A 17,718-nucleotide genomic window follows, 5' to 3' on the forward strand; every position below is an offset into this window, starting at 1 on the left:
AACTTTGTTTGTGCCTAAGGAAGAGCTCAGCATTTCTTTTCTGCCTGAGACATCACACAGCAGTAATGCCCACCTGGAGATTAGTTGCCAAAAGGGCCTCGTTTTGCAGATGACATCTTGAAATCACCTGCACTGCCGTTTCTGATACACAAAGGCTGCCCTAAAGGAAATAAAGAACAAGTCCCAAGTCTAGTCTTAAAATATGTGGGCTGTCTAATGAAACCACCTTTTCTATGATTTCATTGATAGGCATTAACTGGAGACATCCAGAATATGGGAAGACACTGAGATATGAGAGAATTAAAGGTTGTCAGGGGCAAGGGAGGAACAGGGAGTGCTTGAGGTGAATACAGGATTTGCAGGGGGTGAGGGAGGGTTGGTTGGGGAGAATGACAGAGTCCCAAACTAGAAAGTGGTGATGGTTGCAGAGGATTGTGAAGGTCCTTTATGCTCCAGAAGTGTACCACCTAACATCAATTATATAGATTAAAAATGTAAGGAAAATATACACAAATCTGTGACAAACAAAATAGAAATCAAGAAAATAAAATACAGAAAAACTGAATGAAAAGAAGCTCAGGGGAAGCGAATTCAATCTCCACTGGGTAGAAAGTGAGTTGATGGCATCCACGGGTGGCAGAGAGGGATGGAGGATGCAAAGCCAAACCCTCCCCTGGACACGGTGTTTCCAGAAATGGAAATTTGGAAAGGGCTCTGGGTTTCTGTCCAGAGCAGGGGTCCATTCTCCTTGCAGAGGTGGGTCAATCATCATGGGCATCTGGGTCTTGGGCAGAAGCCAGGGCAGGCTCTCCCTTCAGAGGTGTTCTCTTATCCCCTGACTCAGATTCTCCTGCCAAAATCCGAGCACGGGCAGGCAGAAGCGAACATGTAGGTGGAGGTGGAGGTTCTCCCCCGGGGATTGGAGCATTGGTGCCTGGGCCTGAGGGTCCTGCTTGCGCAGAGATCTGATCCTCCCAGTGTGCTGGCCAATACCCAGTTGGCCTGGTGTCTATGGGAAGGCATGTCTCAGGTCTCGATCTCCTCTCAGTGGATCCCTGAGTCCTGGACATGTAGCAACCACCTCTGTAGAGACAGGGCTGGGAAGTGGAGCCTGGTTGAACCTGGGGGCTGGTGCTGGAGCTGTGAGAGAAGAAAAGCTTACCCACAGGCCTGCCTTTGCCCTTTGCCTCTCTGGAGACAATTCTACCCTGAGCTTTTGAGACAATTCTCAGTTTAGGAAGTCACAATAGGATGTCGTCCTGCCTGCAGTCCACCAAGCAGAAGGTCTGAGGCCAGCCTTTGCTCCAGGTCCAGCACCAGCTTTGGGGGACTCCTCCTGTGTAGCTCAGGACTCCTTCCCCACACACTCACATGCACCAGCACCTCCTCACCTCTGTGCTCACCGTGCTGGGCTCCTGGTCCTCCTGCTGCCTCAGAGGCAGAGGTTCTCAGTGCTCTGGGTCGGACCCGGGTGTGCTGAGCTCCGTGGCAGCCTGAGACTGGGCCGCCGGGTGTGTCTTGGGTGGTGAAGGGGCAGCAGGCCTTCCCTGCTTCCTCTTCATTCCCAGTTGGGCTGAACCCTCTGTGGGCTCGCTCACCTGGAGGCTGCACTAGGCCTCAAGGGCGGGGGGTGGTGCTCCGACCCCTCCCTCGGGGAGGTGGATGGGGTGTCCCTCTCATCGGCCATATCCAGTGGGAAGCTCTGCAATGACAGTGACCATCAGCCATCCCTGCTTGGAGTTTTCTGAGCTGGGCCTGGTCAGTATGGCTATTGCTTCTGCCTACTCAAACTTTTGCTCCCAGAACGAACAGAGACGTGTGTCTGCTCAGATAACTACCCGGGAGAATGGAGACCCACCTGAGGGTGTGAGGTCAGCCTGGGCGGCTGGTGTTGCCTGCCCTGTCCTCATCCCACCGAGCCTGCTTTCCCCTGGGATGTGGATACAACCGGCCCACAGACTTCTGAACCCACATCCGCCTCGGTTTGCTTGAGGCAGACACACCCCAAGAAACCCCCATCCACACACACAGGCAAAGGACCGAGTGTTTCCGGGTGGCATGGGAGAGGTGGCCGGGCCCGGCCTGGGGCTCCCTGTGTTACCTTTCTGTTTCTCTGGGCAAAGGGCCAGAGGCCTCTCGGCGGGGGCCCTGAGCCAGCGTCCAGAGGGTTCCCACACACTCTGCCTGTGAGGTCTCCTGAGGCCCCGACCTCTGGGCAGGGGCAAACAGCAGAACATCTTGGCAGCAAGTGATCTGGCTGGGGCTCCTCTCCACTCTGGAGGCCTGGATACCTGTGTTCCGGGTTCTGTTGTTTTATGTTGCCAGGAAGTGACATCACTTCCTGGGGTTTGTGCTGAGGTCCCTTCCCCAAAGCTCCCCAAGAAATCTCTTGGTTTCTGACTGCTGAACCCCCCCGAGGCCATGTGCCGGCACAGAGACGCCCACACAGCCCACCCTACATCCTTGGGGAGCCCTGGATGCAGCCAGGGCCTGAGCTCGGAGGACCCCGCTGCTCTCAGACCAGACCACTTTTTCTCATAAGTCATGTGGCCCTGGACAAGCATATGCCCCTCAGGGTTTCCCCAGTCTCTCCATCTGCAGAGTCTGGATCACTCTCCCATCTGCCTCCTAGGTCTGTCGGCCTATGATCACCTCCGTGCCGTTCAACCTTGGGCTGATATGTCTCGGAGCTTGTGCACTGAGACTTCCAAAAGAAGAATTCAATATAGGGCTGACATACCACCGAATGGGGCAGAACATGGCCTGGATGGGTTCTGGACCTAGGAAAAGGCAGTCGTCTCGCCTTCCTGATATTTCAAGATCCCCCCCCAACCCCCCCACACTGTGGGAGATCTTGAGGTAAGATTCAGACCTCTCCCCTCCAATATAGAACAACCTTCGTCACCCTCCTGTTCCACTGAGATTCTGGCTCAAGTGTCCCACCTCAGTCTCTAGGGGAGATCAAGGCTTCCCCTATGATGCCTCCCAGGCTTCTCTCTTTTACTGTCATCCCCTTGGGTCATTTCCCCCCTTGCAGTGTGAATGGGCCTCTCATTGTTTCAAACCTTGAGATTGATTCATGCAAATTCTGTGAAATCTTATCATTTATTTCCTCTCTCCTTTTTCAGTCTCTCTCTCTAGATGTGTCCGTTTCTTATCCTTTCTAATTTCAGTCTAAGAATTTTTCCCTCTCTCTCTGTCTCTCTTGTGTATGCATGCCTATGAATATATGTATGCATGTCTATTGTTAGCCTAGGTTTAAGTTTTAGGTTTTAGTTTTCAGTGAGATAAAGGATTGGGATTGGAGTTGCTGTGAGGGGAAGGGATAGGGGTGATGCTCTTGTTTCTGGTTCACTGAGTGATGTGAGTTCTTAGTCTCTTTTTCATATGAACCCCTCCTCATAGACACCACTTGCAAATAGTCTCTCATATTCAGTTTGCTACCTTTTAATTTGTGAATGCTTAGCTTTTTTTTTGTTGCAAAGCTGTTCAATTGCGTAGAAGCCCCTGATGTTCTTTGGTTTCCTGTTTCCCTTACTTGAAGAGACCCATTTTTGCTTCCCACACCACATGTTAAGGAGCCTAAGGCACATGCTTATTTCAAGGAGTTTCAAACCTCCCTTGTGGCTCATCCGCTAAAGAGTCCACCTGCAAGGCGGGAGACCTGGGTTCCATTCCCGGGTTGGGAAATCCCCTGGAGAAGGGAAAAGCTACCCGCTCCAGTATTCTGGCCTGGAGAATCCCATGGCGTGTATAGTCCATGGGGTTGCAAAAAGTCAGACAAAACTGAGCGACTTTCACTTTCACTCAGAACTTCTAGCTTTGGGTTGACGTGTTTCACTGATTTTGTGGTGCTATGAGAACAAAAGGCAATGTGATTCTTCAGAGGCAGCCATCCAGTTTTGCCATGGCCCTTTCTTGAAGAGGCCTTTGTGTTCCCATTTGCATATTCTCCCCTCCTTTGTAGTGGGTGAATTGAGCATAGAAGCTTGGGTGTATTTCTTGGACTCTCAACTCTGTTGTATGGATCTGGATGCGTGTGTATGTTTGTGTGCCCAACACCACACTGTCCAGATGATCCTAGTGTAGCAGTCTAGTTGGCTATCAGGCATCCTGGTAGACCCATATCAGGCCTTCTTTCCTTAGACTGTACAGACAATATAGGCTCCTTTGTGTTTTCATACCCATTTTGGAGTTCCTTGGTTTAGTGCCCTGAGAACATTGCTTGGCAACTTGAGAGGAAGAGCACGGACCCTCTGGATTGCCTTTGGGGATGTGACATCATTTTACCAATAGGAATCCTTCCAATCCATGAGCCCAGCTTATTTTCCATCGGATCATGTGGATATCATCTTCTTTCATCCATCTCTTGCAGTTTTCTGAGACCAGGTCCTTCCCTCCTGGGTTAGATGGACTCCTGGGTATTTCCTCCTAGTGTATGTCATTGTCAATGGGGTTGATACTTACCTTCTCATTCTAAGAGTTTGTGGTGAGCATTGGAAATGCAAACGATTTTCCCCCCTTCCTCTCTGTCCATCTCTCTGAGCCACCAGGTAGAAGAGGCGTAGTCAGGGTCACACGGGGCTCAGGGAGTGCAGCTAGACTGTGTTTCTCAGGCCCTCAGTGCTGGGCATCATTCGGTATAGTCTCCATGAACCTTCCTTGGTCTGGTGTCCCTTCAGACCTCTCCCTAGTTTTAATAACCTTGCTTGTGTTCTTTGTCTCTTTGGAGACACATCCTTTATCAGCTGTGTGTTTGCAAGTATTTGTCTGCCAGTGTGTGACGTATCCTTTGCTTTTTTTCGTAAGGTCTTTACCAGAGTGGAGACCTTTGATTTTGCACAGTCCACAGTATTGCCTTTTTGTGCATTGCCTTTCTGTATTGTTTCTGAAGACTCCAAGCTCATGTCTAGCCTCTGCTCGATTTTCTGCTGGATTTGTGAGATGTTTGGCATGGAAAATATGTCTCAGAAAAATTTGAAACGAATTTGGTGTAAGGTGTCAAGTTTCCATCCTCATTCATGTCATCCCCTCTGGTTTTCAATTCATCGCTCCTGAACTCCTTTGGAGACCTTGTGGGAAGTTTGGTTGCCTTTCAGTTTGAATTTCTGCTCTTGAATAGATTCACCCAGTTCTGCCAGCAGGGACACGGTAAAGGGTGAGTGAGGGGCAGCCTGCCCTCCCAGCACTGACCACACTGTGTGGTGAGTGTTGCTCTCCCCTCTGGGAGCCCCAGGCCACAGGCATCCCAGTGAGTAGCCAGCTCTGTTCGCAGCTGAAAGGAGTTAGTCTCTCAGGAGCCTCTGTGAGGTTTCCTTTGGGTCTCCCAGGGTGGGAGTTTACAGTGACAGGACCCATTGCACTGCAAGTGAAGTGAGAGCCCATATGACATCCGCCACTGCTCCTAAAGAGATGCACCTGAGGCCCCTTGAAGGTCCTGCACAGAGAGCTCTTTAGTGGACATGCTGGAAACTCTGTTTCCTCGTGGGCTGCCCAGGGCAGGCTCTCACCAGTCCAGACACAGACCACGGTGATGACCGGCTCTGCTCTCTCCAAAGGGTTTTCATTGGTGTGTATCCTCATCTGAGCAGTCAGGCCATGTGTACTGCCTCTCCTTGCAACTTCTAGGCCAGGGCTCCTAGGCTAGCACTCTCAGGTCTAACTTGTAGAACTAGGCTACACCGGCCAAGTGCATTGCCTGTCCTCGCAACTTCACAGCTCTCTTCTCTTCTTTACTGCACATTGATTTTCAAGAGTGTGTTTGGGCCACAAGGATGTTGGGTCTTTCTCTAGCCTTATCTCATGAAGTTGAGACAACCTCATTGTTTCTGGTTGTTCCCGTGCTCTGTTTTTCCCATTCTTTTCCTGGCTTCTTTCGGTAACTTTGTTTGTGCCTAAGGAAGAGCTCAGCATTTCTCTTCTGCCTGAGACATCACACAACAGTAATGCCCACCTGGAGATTAGTTGCCAAAAGGGCCTCGTTTTGCAGATGACATCTTGAAATCACCTGCACTGCCGTTTCTGATACACAAAGGCTGCCCTAAAGGAAATAAAGAACAAGTCCCAAGTCTAGTCTTAAAATATGTGGGCTGTCTAATGAAACCACCTTTTCTATGATTTCATTGATAGGCATTAACTGGAGACATCCAGAATATGGGAAGACACTGAGATATGAGAGAATTAAAGGTTGTCAGGGGCAAGGGAGGAACAGGGAGTGCTTGAGGTGAATACAGGATTTGCAGGGGGTGAGGGAGGGTTGGTTGTGGAGAATGAAAGAGTCCCAAACTAGAAAGTGGTGATGGTTGCAGAGGATTGTGAAGGTCCTTAATGCTCCAGAAGTGTACCACCTAACATCAATTTTATAGATTAAAAATGTAAGGAAAAAATACACAAATCTGTGACAAACAAAATAGAAATCAAGAAAATAAAATACAGAAAAACTGAATGAAAAGAAGCTCAGGGGAAGTGAATTCAATCTCCACTGGGTAGAAAGTGAGTTGATGGCATCCACGGGTGGCAGAGAGGGATGGAGGATGCAAAGCCAAACCCTCCCCTGGACACGGTGTTTCCAGAAATGGAAATTTGGAAAGGGCTCTGGGTCTCTGTCCAGAGCAGGGGTCCATTCTCCTTGCAGAGGTGGGTCAATCATCGTGGGCATCTGGGTCTTGGGCAGAAGCCAGGGCAGGCTCTCCCTTCAGAGGTGTTCTCTTATCCCCTGACTCAGGTTCTCCTGCCAAAATCCGAGCACGGGCAGGCAGAAGCGAACATGGAGGTGGAGGTGGAGGTTCTCCCCCGGGGATTGGAGCATTGGTGCCTGGGCCTGAGGGTCCTGCTTGCACAGAGATCTGATCCTCCCAGTGTGCTGGCCAATACCCAGTTGGCCTGGTGTCTATGGGAAGGCATGTCTCAGGTCTCGATCTCCTCTCAGTGGATCCCTGAGTCCTGGACATGTAGCAACCACCTCTGTAGAGACAGGGCTGGGAAGTGGAGCCTGGTTGAACCTGGGGGCTGGTGCTGGAGCTGTGAGAGAAGAAAAGGTTACCCACAGGCCTGCCTTTGCCCTTTGCCTCTCTGGAGACAATTCTACCCTGAGCTTTTGAGACAATTCTCAGTTTAGGAAGTCACAATAGGATGTCGTCCTGCCTGCAGTCCACCAAGCAGAAGGTCTGAGGCCAGCCTTTGCTCCAGGTCCAGCACCAGCTTTGGGGGACTCCTCCTGTGTAGCTTGGGGGACTCCTCCTGTGTAGCTCAGGACTCCTTCCCCACACACTCACATGCACCAGCACCTCCTCACCTCTGTGCTCACCGTGCTGGGCTCCTGGTCCTCCTGCTGCCTCAGAGGCAGAGGTTCTCAGTGCTCTGGGTCGGACCCGGGTGTGCTGAGCTCCGTGGCAGCCTGCGACTGGGCCGCCGGGTGTGTCTTGGGTGGTGAAGGGGCAGCAGGCCTTCCCTGCTTCCTCTTCATTCCCAGTTGGGCTAAACCCTCTGTGGGCTCGCTCACCTGGAGGCGGCACTAGGCCTCAAGGGCGGGGGGTGGTGCTCCGACCCCTCCCTCGGGGAGGTGGATGGGGTGTCCCTCTCATCGGCCATATCCAGTGGGAAGCTCTGCAATGACAGTGACCATCAGCCAGCCCTGCTTGGAGTTTTCTGAGCTGGGCCTGCTCAGTATGGCTGTTGCTTCTGCCTACTCAAACTTTTGCTGCCAGTACCAACAGAGACGTGTATCTGCTCAGATACCTACCCGGGAGAATGGAGACCCACCTGAGGGTGTGAGGTCAGCCTGGGCGGCTGGTGTTGCCTGCCCTGTCCTCATCCCACCCAGCCTGCTTTCCCCTGGGATGTGGATACAACCGGCCCACAGACTTCTGACCCCACATCCGCCTCGGTTTGCTTGAGGCAGACACACCCCAAGAAACCCCCATCCACACACACAGGCAAAGGACCGAGTGTTTCCGGGTGGCATGGGAGAGGTGGCCTGGCCCGGCCTGGGGCTCCCTGTGTTACCTTTCTGTTTCTCTGGGCAAAGGGCCAGAGGCCTCTCGGCGGGGGCCCTGAGCCAGCGTCCAGAGGGTTCCCACACACTCTGCCTGTGAGCTCTCCTGAGGCCCCGGCCTCTGGGCAGGGGCAAACAGCAGAACATCTTGGCAGCAAGTGATCTGGCTGGGGCTCCTCTCCACTCTGGAGGCCTGGATACCTGTGTTCCGGGTTCTGTTGTTTTATGTTGCCAGGAAGTGACATCACTTCCTGGGGTTTGTGCTGAGGTCCCTTCCCCAAAGCTCCCCAAGAAATCTCGTGGTTTCTGACTGCTGAACCCCCCCGAGGCCATGTGCAGGCACAGAGACGCCCACACAGCCCACCCTACATCCTTGGGGAACCCTGGATGCAGCCAGGGCCTGAGCTCGGAGGACCCCGCTGCTCTCAGACCAGACCCCTTTTTCTCATAAGTGATGTGGTCCTGGAAAAGCATATGCCCCTCAGGGTTTCCCCAGTCTCTCCATCTGCAGAGTCTGGATCACTCTCCCATCTGCCTCCTAGGTCTGTCGGCCTATGATCACCTCCGTGCCGTTCAACCTTGGGCTGATATGTCTCGGAGCTTGTGCACTGAGACTTCCAAAAGAAGAATTCAATATAGGGCTGACATACCACCGAATGGGGCAGAACATGGCCTGGATGGGTTCTGGACCTAGGAAAAGGCAGTCGTCTCGCCTTCCTGATATTTCAAGATCCCTCACCACCACCCCCCACACTGTGGGAGATCTTGAGGTAAGATTCAGACCTCTCCCCTCCAATATAGAACAACCTTCGTCACCCTCCTGTTCCACTGAGATTCTGGCTCAAGTGTCCCACCTCAGTCTCTAGGGGAGATCAAGGCTTCCCCTATGATGCCTCCCAGGCTTCTCTCTTTTACTCTCATCCTCTTGGGTCATTTCCCCCCTTGCAGTGTGAATGGGCCTCTCATTGTTTCAAACCTTGAGATTGATTCATGCAAATTCTGTGAAATCTTATCATTTATTTCCTCTCTCCTTTTTCAGTCTCTCTCTCTAGATGTGTCTGTTTGTTATCCTTTCTAAATTCAGTCTATTAATTTTTCCCTCTCTCTCTGTCTCTCTTGTGTATGCATGCCTATGAATATATGTATGCATGTCTATTGTTAGCCTAGGTTTAAGTTTTAGGTTTTAGTTTTCAGTGAGATAAAGGATTGGGATTGGAGTTGCTGTGAGGGGAAGGGATAGGGGTGATGCTCTTGTTTCTGGTTCACTGAGTGATGTGAGTTCTTAGTCTCTTTTTCATATGAACCCCTCCTCATAGACACCACTTGCAAATAGTCTCTCATATTCAGTTTGCTACCTTTTAATTTGTGAATGCTTAGCTTTTTTTTGTTGCAAAGCTGTTCAATTGCATAGAAGCCCCTGATGTTCTTTGGTTTCCTGTTTCCCTTACTTGAAGAGACCCATTTTTGCTTCCCACACCAAATGTTAAGGAGCCTAAGGCACATGCTTATTTCAAGGAGTTTCAAACCTCCCTTGTGGCTCATCCGGTAAAGAGTCCACCTGCAAGGCGGGAGACCTGGGTTCGATTCCCGGGTTGGGAAATCCCCTGGAGAAGGGAAAAGCTACCCGCTCCAGTATTCTGGCCTGGAGAATCCCATGGCGTGTATAGTCCATGGGGTTGCAAAAAGTCAGACAAAACTGAGCGACTTTCACTTTCACTCAGAACTTCTAGCTTTGGGTTGACGTGTTTCACTGATTTTGTGGTGCTATGAGAACAAAAGGCAATGTGATTCTTCAGAGGCAGCCATCCAGTTTTGCCATGGCCCTTTCTTGAAGAGGCCTTTGTGTTCCCATTTGCATATTCTCCCCTCCTTTGTAGTGGGTGAATTGAGCATAGAAGCTTGGGAGTATTTCTTGGACACTCAACTCTGTTGTATGGATCTGGATGCGTGTGTATGTTTGTGTGCCCAAGACCACACTGTCCAGATGATCCTAGTGTAGCAGTCTAGTTGGCTATCAGGCATCCTGGTAGACCCATATCAGGCCTTCTTTCCTTAGACTGTACAGACAATATAGGCTCCTTTTTGTTTTCAAACCCATTTTGGAGTTCCTTGGTTTAGTGCCCTGAGAACATTGCTTGGCAACTTGAGAGGAAGAGCACGGACCCTCTGGATTGCCTTCGGGGATGTGACATCATTTTACCAATAGGAATCCTTCCAATCCATGAGCTCAGCTTATTTTCCATCGGATCATGTGGATATCATCTTCTTTCATCCATCTCTTGCAGTTTTCTGAGACCAGGTCCTTCCCTCCTGGGTTAGATGGACTCCTGGGTATTTCCTCCTAGTGTATGTCATTGTCAATGGGGTTGATACTTACCTTCTCATTCTAAGAGTTTGTGGTGAGCATTGGAAATGCAAACGATTTTTCCCCCTTCCTCTCTGTCCATCTCCCTGAGCCACCAGGTAGAACAGGCGTAGTCAGGGTCACACGGGGCTCAGGGAGTGCAGCTAGACTGTGTTTCTCAGGCCCTCAGTGCTGGGCATCATTCGGTATAGTCTCCATGAACCTTCCTTGGTCTGGTGTCCCTTCAGACCTCTCCCTGGTTTTAATAACCTTGCTTGTGTTCTTTGTCTCTTTGGAGACACATCCTTTATCAGCTGTGTGTTTGCAAGTATTTGTCTGCCAGTGTGTGACGTATCCTTTGCTTTTTTTCGTAAGGTCTTTACCAGAGTGGAGACCTTTGATTTTGCACAGTCCACAGTATTGCCTTTTTGTGCATTGCCTTTCTGTATTGTTTCTGAAGACTCCAAGCTCATGTCTAGCCTCTGCTCGATTTTCTGCTGGATTTGTGAGATGTTTGGCATGGAAAATATGTCTCAGAAAAATTTGAAACGAATTTGGTGTAAGGTGTCAAGTTTCCATCCTCATTCATGTCATCCCCTCTGGTTTTCAATTCATCGCTCCTGAACTCCTTTGGAGACCTTGTGGGAAGTTTGGTTGCCTTTCAGTTTGAATTTCGGCTCTTGAATAGATTCACCCAGTTCTGCCAGCAGGGACACGGTAAAGGGTGAGTGAGGGGCAGCCTGCCCTCCCAGCACTGACCACACTGTGTGGTGAGTGTTGCTCTCCCCTCTGGGAGCCCCAGGCCACAGGCATCCCAGTGAGTAGCCAGCTCTGTTCGCAGCTGAAAGGAGTTAGTCTCTCAGGAGCCTCTGTGAGGTTTCCTTTGGGTCTCCCAGGGTGGGAGTTTACAGTGACAGGACCCATTGCACTGCAAGTGAAGTGAGAGCCCATATGACATCCGCCACTGCTCCTAAAGAGATGCACCTGAGGCCCCTTGAAGGTCCTGCACAGAGAGCTCTTTAGTGGACATGCTGGAAACTCTGTTTCCTCGTGGGCTGCCCAGGGCAGGCTCTCACCAGTCCAGACACAGACCACGGTGATGACCGGCTCTGCTCTCTCCAAAGGGTTTTCATTGGTGTGTATCCTCATCTGAGCAGTCAGGCCATGTGTACTGCCTCTCCTTGCAACTTCTAGGCCAGGGCTCCTAGGCTAGCACTCTCAGGTCTAACTTGTAGAACTAGGCTACACCGGCCAAGTGCATTGCCTGTCCTCGCAACTTCACAGCTCTCTTCTCTTCTTTACTGCACATTGATTTTCAAGAGTGTGTTTGGGCCACAAGGATGTTGGGTCTTTCTCTAGCCTTATCTCATGAAGTTGAGACAACCTCATTGTTTCTGGTTGTTCCCGTGCTCTGTTTTTCCCATTCTTTTCCTGGCTTCTTTCGGTAACTTTGTTTGTGCCTAAGGAAGAGCTCAGCATTTCTCTTCTGCCTGAGACATCACACAACAGTAATGCCCACCTGGAGATTAGTTGCCAAAAGGGCCTCGTTTTGCAGATGACATCTTGAAATCACCTGCACTGCCGTTTCTGATACACAAAGGCTGCCCTAAAGGAAATAAAGAACAAGTCCCAAGTCTAGTCTTAAAATATGTGGGCTGTCTAATGAAACCACCTTTTCTATGATTTCATTGATAGGCATTAACTGGAGACATCCAGAATATGGGAAGACACTGAGATATGAGAGAATTAAAGGTTGTCAGGGGCAAGGGAGGAACAGGGAGTGCTTGAGGTGAATACAGGATTTGCAGGGGGTGAGGGAGGGTTGGTTGTGGAGAATGAAAGAGTCCCAAACTAGAAAGTGGTGATGGTTGCAGAGGATTGTGAAGGTCCTTAATGCTCCAGAAGTGTACCACCTAACATCAATTTTATAGATTAAAAATGTAAGGAAAAAATACACAAATCTGTGACAAACAAAATAGAAATCAAGAAAATAAAATACAGAAAAACTGAATGAAAAGAAGCTCAGGGGAAGCGAATTCAATCTCCACTGGGTAGAAAGTGAGTTGATGGCATCCACGGGTGGCAGAGAGGGATGGAGGATGCAAAGCCAAACCCTCCCCTGGACACGGTGTTTCCAGAAATGGAAATTTGGAAAGGGCTCTGGGTCTCTGTCCAGAGCAGGGGTCCATTCTCCTTGCAGAGGTGGGTCAATCATCGTGGGCATCTGGGTCTTGGGCAGAAGCCAGGGCAGGCTCTCCCTTCAGAGGTGTTCTCTTATCCCCTGACTCAGGTTCTCCTGCCAAAATCCGAGCACGGGCAGGCAGAAGCGAACATGGAGGTGGAGGTGGAGGTTCTCCCCCGGGGATTGGAGCATTGGTGCCTGGGCCTGAGGGTCCTGCTTGCACAGAGATCTGATCCTCCCAGTGTGCTGGCCAATACCCAGTTGGCCTGGTGTCTATGGGAAGGCATGTCTCAGGTCTCGATCTCCTCTCAGTGGATCCCTGAGTCCTGGACATGTAGCAACCACCTCTGTAGAGACAGGGCTGGGAAGTGGAGCCTGGTTGAACCTGGGGGCTGGTGCTGGAGCTGTGAGAGAAGAAAAGGTTACCCACAGGCCTGCCTTTGCCCTTTGCCTCTCTGGAGACAATTCTACCCTGAGCTTTTGAGACAATTCTCAGTTTAGGAAGTCACAATAGGATGTCGTCCTGCCTGCAGTCCACCAAGCAGAAGGTCTGAGGCCAGCCTTTGCTCCAGGTCCAGCACCAGCTTTGGGGGACTCCTCCTGTGTAGCTTGGGGGACTCCTCCTGTGTAGCTCAGGACTCCTTCCCCACACACTCACATGCACCAGCACCTCCTCACCTCTGTGCTCACCGTGCTGGGCTCCTGGTCCTCCTGCTGCCTCAGAGGCAGAGGTTCTCAGTGCTCTGGGTCGGACCCGGGTGTGCTGAGCTCCGTGGCAGCCTGCGACTGGGCCGCCGGGTGTGTCTTGGGTGGTGAAGGGGCAGCAGGCCTTCCCTGCTTCCTCTTCATTCCCAGTTGGGCTGAACCCTCTGTGGGCTCGCTCACCTGGAGGCTGCACTAGGCCTCAAGGGCGGAGGGTGGTGCTCCGACCCCTCCCTCGGGGAGGTGGATGGGGTGTCCCTCTCATCGGCCATATCCAGTGGGAAGCTCTGCAATGACAGTGACCATCAGCCAGCCCTGCTTGGAGTTTTCTGAGCTGGGCCTGCTCAGTATGGCTGTTGCTTCTGCCTACTCAAACTTTTGCTGCCAGTACCAACAGAGACGTGTATCTGCTCAGATACCTACCCGGGAGAATGGAGACCCACCTGAGGGTGTGAGGTCAGCCTGGGCGGCTGGTGTTGCCTGCCCTGTCCTCATCCCACCCAGCCTGCTTTCCCCTGGGATGTGGATACAACCGGCCCACAGACTTCTGACCCCACATCCGCCTCGGTTTGCTTGAGGCAGACACACCCCAAGAAACCCCCATCCACACACACAGGCAAAGGACCGAGTGTTTCCGGGTGGCATGGGAGAGGTGGCCCGGCCCGGCCTGGGGCTCCCTGTGTTACCTTTCTGTTTCTCTGGGCAAAGGGCCAGAGGCCTCTCGGCGGGGGCCCTGAGCCAGCGTCCAGAGGGTTCCCACACACTCTGCCTGTGAGCTCTCCTGAGGCCCCGGCCTCTGGGCAGGGGCAAACAGCAGAACATCTTGGCAGCAAGTGATCTGGCTGGGGCTCCTCTCCACTCTGGAGGCCTGGATACCTGTGTTCCGGGTTCTGTTGTTTTATGTTGCCAGGAAGTGACATCACTTCCTGGGGTTTGTGCTGAGGTCGCTTCCCCAAAGCTCCCCAAGAAATCTCGTGGTTTCTGACTGCTGAACCCCCCCGAGGCCATGTGCAGGCACAGAGACGCCCACACAGCCCACCCTACATCCTTGGGGAACCCTGGATGCAGCCAGGGCCTGAGCTCGGAGGACCCCGCTGCTCTCAGACCAGACCCCTTTTTCTCATAAGTCATGTGGTCCTGGACAAGCATATGCCCCTCAGGGTTTCCCCAGTCTCTCCATCTGCAGAGTCTGGATCACTCTCCCATCTGCCTCCTAGGTCTGTCGGCCTATGATCACCTCCGTGCCGTTCAACCTTGGGCTGATATGTCTCGGAGCTTGTGCACTGAGACTTCCAAAAGAAGAATTCAATATAGGGCTGACATACCACCGAATGGGGCAGAACATGGCCTGGATGGGTTCTGGACCTAGGAAAAGACAGTCGTCTCGCCTTCCTGATATTTCAAGATCCCCCTCAACCCCCCCCCCACACTGTGGGAGATCTTGAGGTAAGATTCAGACCTCTGCCCTCCAATATAGAACAACCTTCGTCACCCTCCTGTTCCACTGAGATTCTGGCTCAAGTGTCCCACCTCAGTCTCTAGGGGAGATCAAGGCTTCCCCTATGATGCCTCCCAGGCTTCTCTCTTTTACTCTCATCCTCTTGGGTCATTACCCCCCTTGCAGTGTGAATGGGCCTCTCATTGTTTCAAACCTTGAGATTGATTCATGCAAATTCTGTGAAATCTTATCATTTATTTCCTCTCTGCTTTTTCAGTCTCTCTCTCTAGATGTGTCTGTTTGTTATCCTTTCTAAATTCAGTCTATTAATTTTTCCCTCTCTCTCTGTCTCTCTTGTGTATGCATGCCTATGAATATATGTATGCATGTCTATTGTTAGCCTAGGTTTAAGTTTTAGGTTTTAGTTTTCAGTGAGATAAAGGATTGGGATTGGAGTTGCTGTGAGGGGAAGGGATAGGGGTGATGCTCTTGTTTCTGGTTCACTGAGTGATGTGAGTTCTTAGTCTCTTTTTCATATGAACCCCTCCTCATAGACACCACTTGCAAATAGTCTCTCATATTCAGTTTGCTACCTTTTAATTTGTGAATGCTTAGCTTTTTTTTGTTGCAAAGCTGTTCAATTGCATAGAAGCCCCTGATGTTCTTTGGTTTCCTGTTTCCCTTACTTGAAGAGACCCATTTTTGCTTCCCACACCAAATGTTAAGGAGCCTAAGGCACATGCTTATTTCAAGGAGTTTCAAACCTCCCTTGTGGCTCTTCCGGTAAAGAGTCCACCTGCAAGGCGGGAGACCTGGGTTCGATTCCCGGGTTGGGAAATCCCCTGGAGAAGGGAAAAGCTACCCGCTCCAGTATTCTGGCCTGGAGAATCCCATGGCGTGTATAGTCCATGGGGTTGCAAAAAGTCAGACAAAACTGAGCGACTTTCACTTTCACTCAGAACTTCTAGCTTTGGGTTGACGTGTTTCACTGATTTTGTGGTGCTATGAGAACAAAAGGCAATGTGATTCTTCAGAGGCAGCCATCCAGTTTTGCCATGGCCCTTTCTTGAAGAGGCCTTTGTGTTCCCATTTGCATATTCTCCCCTCCTTTGTAGTGGGTGAATTGAGCATAGAAGCTTGGGTGTATTTCTTGGACTCTCAACTCTGTTGTATGGATCTGGATGCGTGTGTATGTTTGTGTGCCCAACACCACACTGTCCAGATGATCCTAGTGTAGCAGTCTAGTTGGCTATCAGGCATCCTGGTAGACCCATATCAGGCCTTCTTTCCTTAGACTGTACAGACAATATAGGCTCCTTTGTGTTTTCATACCCATTTTGGAGTTCCTTGATTTAGTGCCCTGAGAACATTGCTTGGCAACTTGAGAGGAAGAGCACGGACCCTCTGGATTGCCTTCGGGGATGTGACATCATTTTACCAATAGGAATCCTTCCAATCCATGAGCTCAGCTTATTTTCCTTCGGATCATGTGGATATCATCTTCTTTCATCCATCTCTTGCAGTTTTCTGAGACCAGGTCCTTCCCTCCTGGGTTAGATGGACTCCTGGGTATTTCCTCCTAGTGTATGTCATTGTCAATGGGGTTGAGACTTACCTTCTCATTCTAAGAGTTTGTGGTGAGCATTGGAAATGCAAACGATTTTCCCCCCTTCCTCTCTGTCCATCTCCCTGAGCCACCAGGTAGAACAGGCGTAGTCAGGGTCACACGGGGCTCAGGGAGTGCAGCTAGACTGTGTTTCTCAGGCCCTCAGTGCTGGGCATCATTCGGTATAGTCTCCATGAACCTTCCTTGGTCTGGTGTCCCTTCAGCCCTCTCCCTAGTTTTAATAACCTTGCTTGTGTTCTTTGTCTCTTTGGAGACACATCCTTTATCAGCTGTGTGTTTGCAAGTATTTGTCTGCCAGTGTGTGACGTATCCTTTGCTTTTTTTCGTAAGGTCTTTACCAGAGTGGAGACCTTTGATTTTGCACAGTCCACAGTATTGCCTTTTTGTGCATTGCCTTTCTGTATTGTTTCTGAAGACTCCAAGCTCATGTCTAGCCTCTGCTCGATTTTCTGCTGGATTTGTGAGATGTTTGGCATGGAAAATATGTCTCAGAAAAATTTGAAACGAATTTGGTGTAAGGTGTCAAGTTTCCATCCTCATTCATGTCATCCCCTCTGGTTTTCAATTCATCGCTCCTGAACTCCTTTGGAGACCTTGTGGGAAGTTTGGTTGCCTTTCAGTTTGAATTTCTGCTCTTGAATAGATTCACCCAGTTCTGCCAGCAGGGACACGGTAAAGGGTGAGTGAGGGGCAGCCTGCCCTCCCAGCACTGACCACACTGTGTGGTGAGTGTTGCTCTCCCCTCTGGGAGCCCCAGGCCACAGGCATCCCAGTGAGTAGCCAGCTCTGTTCGCAGCTGAAAGGAGTTAGTCTCTCAGGAGCCTCTGTGAGGTTTCCTTTGGGTCTCCCAGGGTGGGAGTTTACAGTGACAGGACCCATTGCACTGCAAGTGAAGTGAGAGCCCATATGACATCCGCCACTGCTCCTAAAGAGATGCACCTGAGGCCCCTTGAAGGTCCTGCACAGAGAGCTCTTTAGTGGACATGCTGGAAACTCTGTTTCCTCGTGGGCTGCCCAGGGCAGGCTCTCACCAGTCCAGACACAGACCACGGTGATGACCGGCTCTGCTCTCTCCAAAGGGTTTTCATTGGTGTGTATCCTCATCTGAGCAGTCAGGCCATGTGTACTGCCTCTCCTTGCAACTTCTAGGCCAGGGCTCCTAGGCTAGCACTCTCAGGTCTAACTTGTAGAACTAGGCTACACCGGCCAAGTGCATTGCCTGTCCTCGCAACTTCACAGCTCTCTTCTCTTCTTTACTGCACATTGATTTTCAAGAGTGTGTTTGGGCCACAAGGATGTTGGGTCTTTCTCTAGCCTTATCTCATGAAGTTGAGACAACCTCATTGTTTCTGGTTGTTCCCGTGCTCTGTTTTTCCCATTCTTTTCCTGGCTTCTTTCGGTAACTTTGTTTGTGCCTAAGGAAGAGCTCAGC

Source organism: Giraffa tippelskirchi, chromosome 9 (genome assembly GCF_054371585.1).
Source record: "Giraffa tippelskirchi isolate mGirTip1 chromosome 9, T2T-mGirTip1v1.2.pri, whole genome shotgun sequence".
In the NCBI taxonomy this organism is placed as follows: domain Eukaryota; kingdom Metazoa; phylum Chordata; class Mammalia; order Artiodactyla; family Giraffidae; genus Giraffa; species Giraffa tippelskirchi.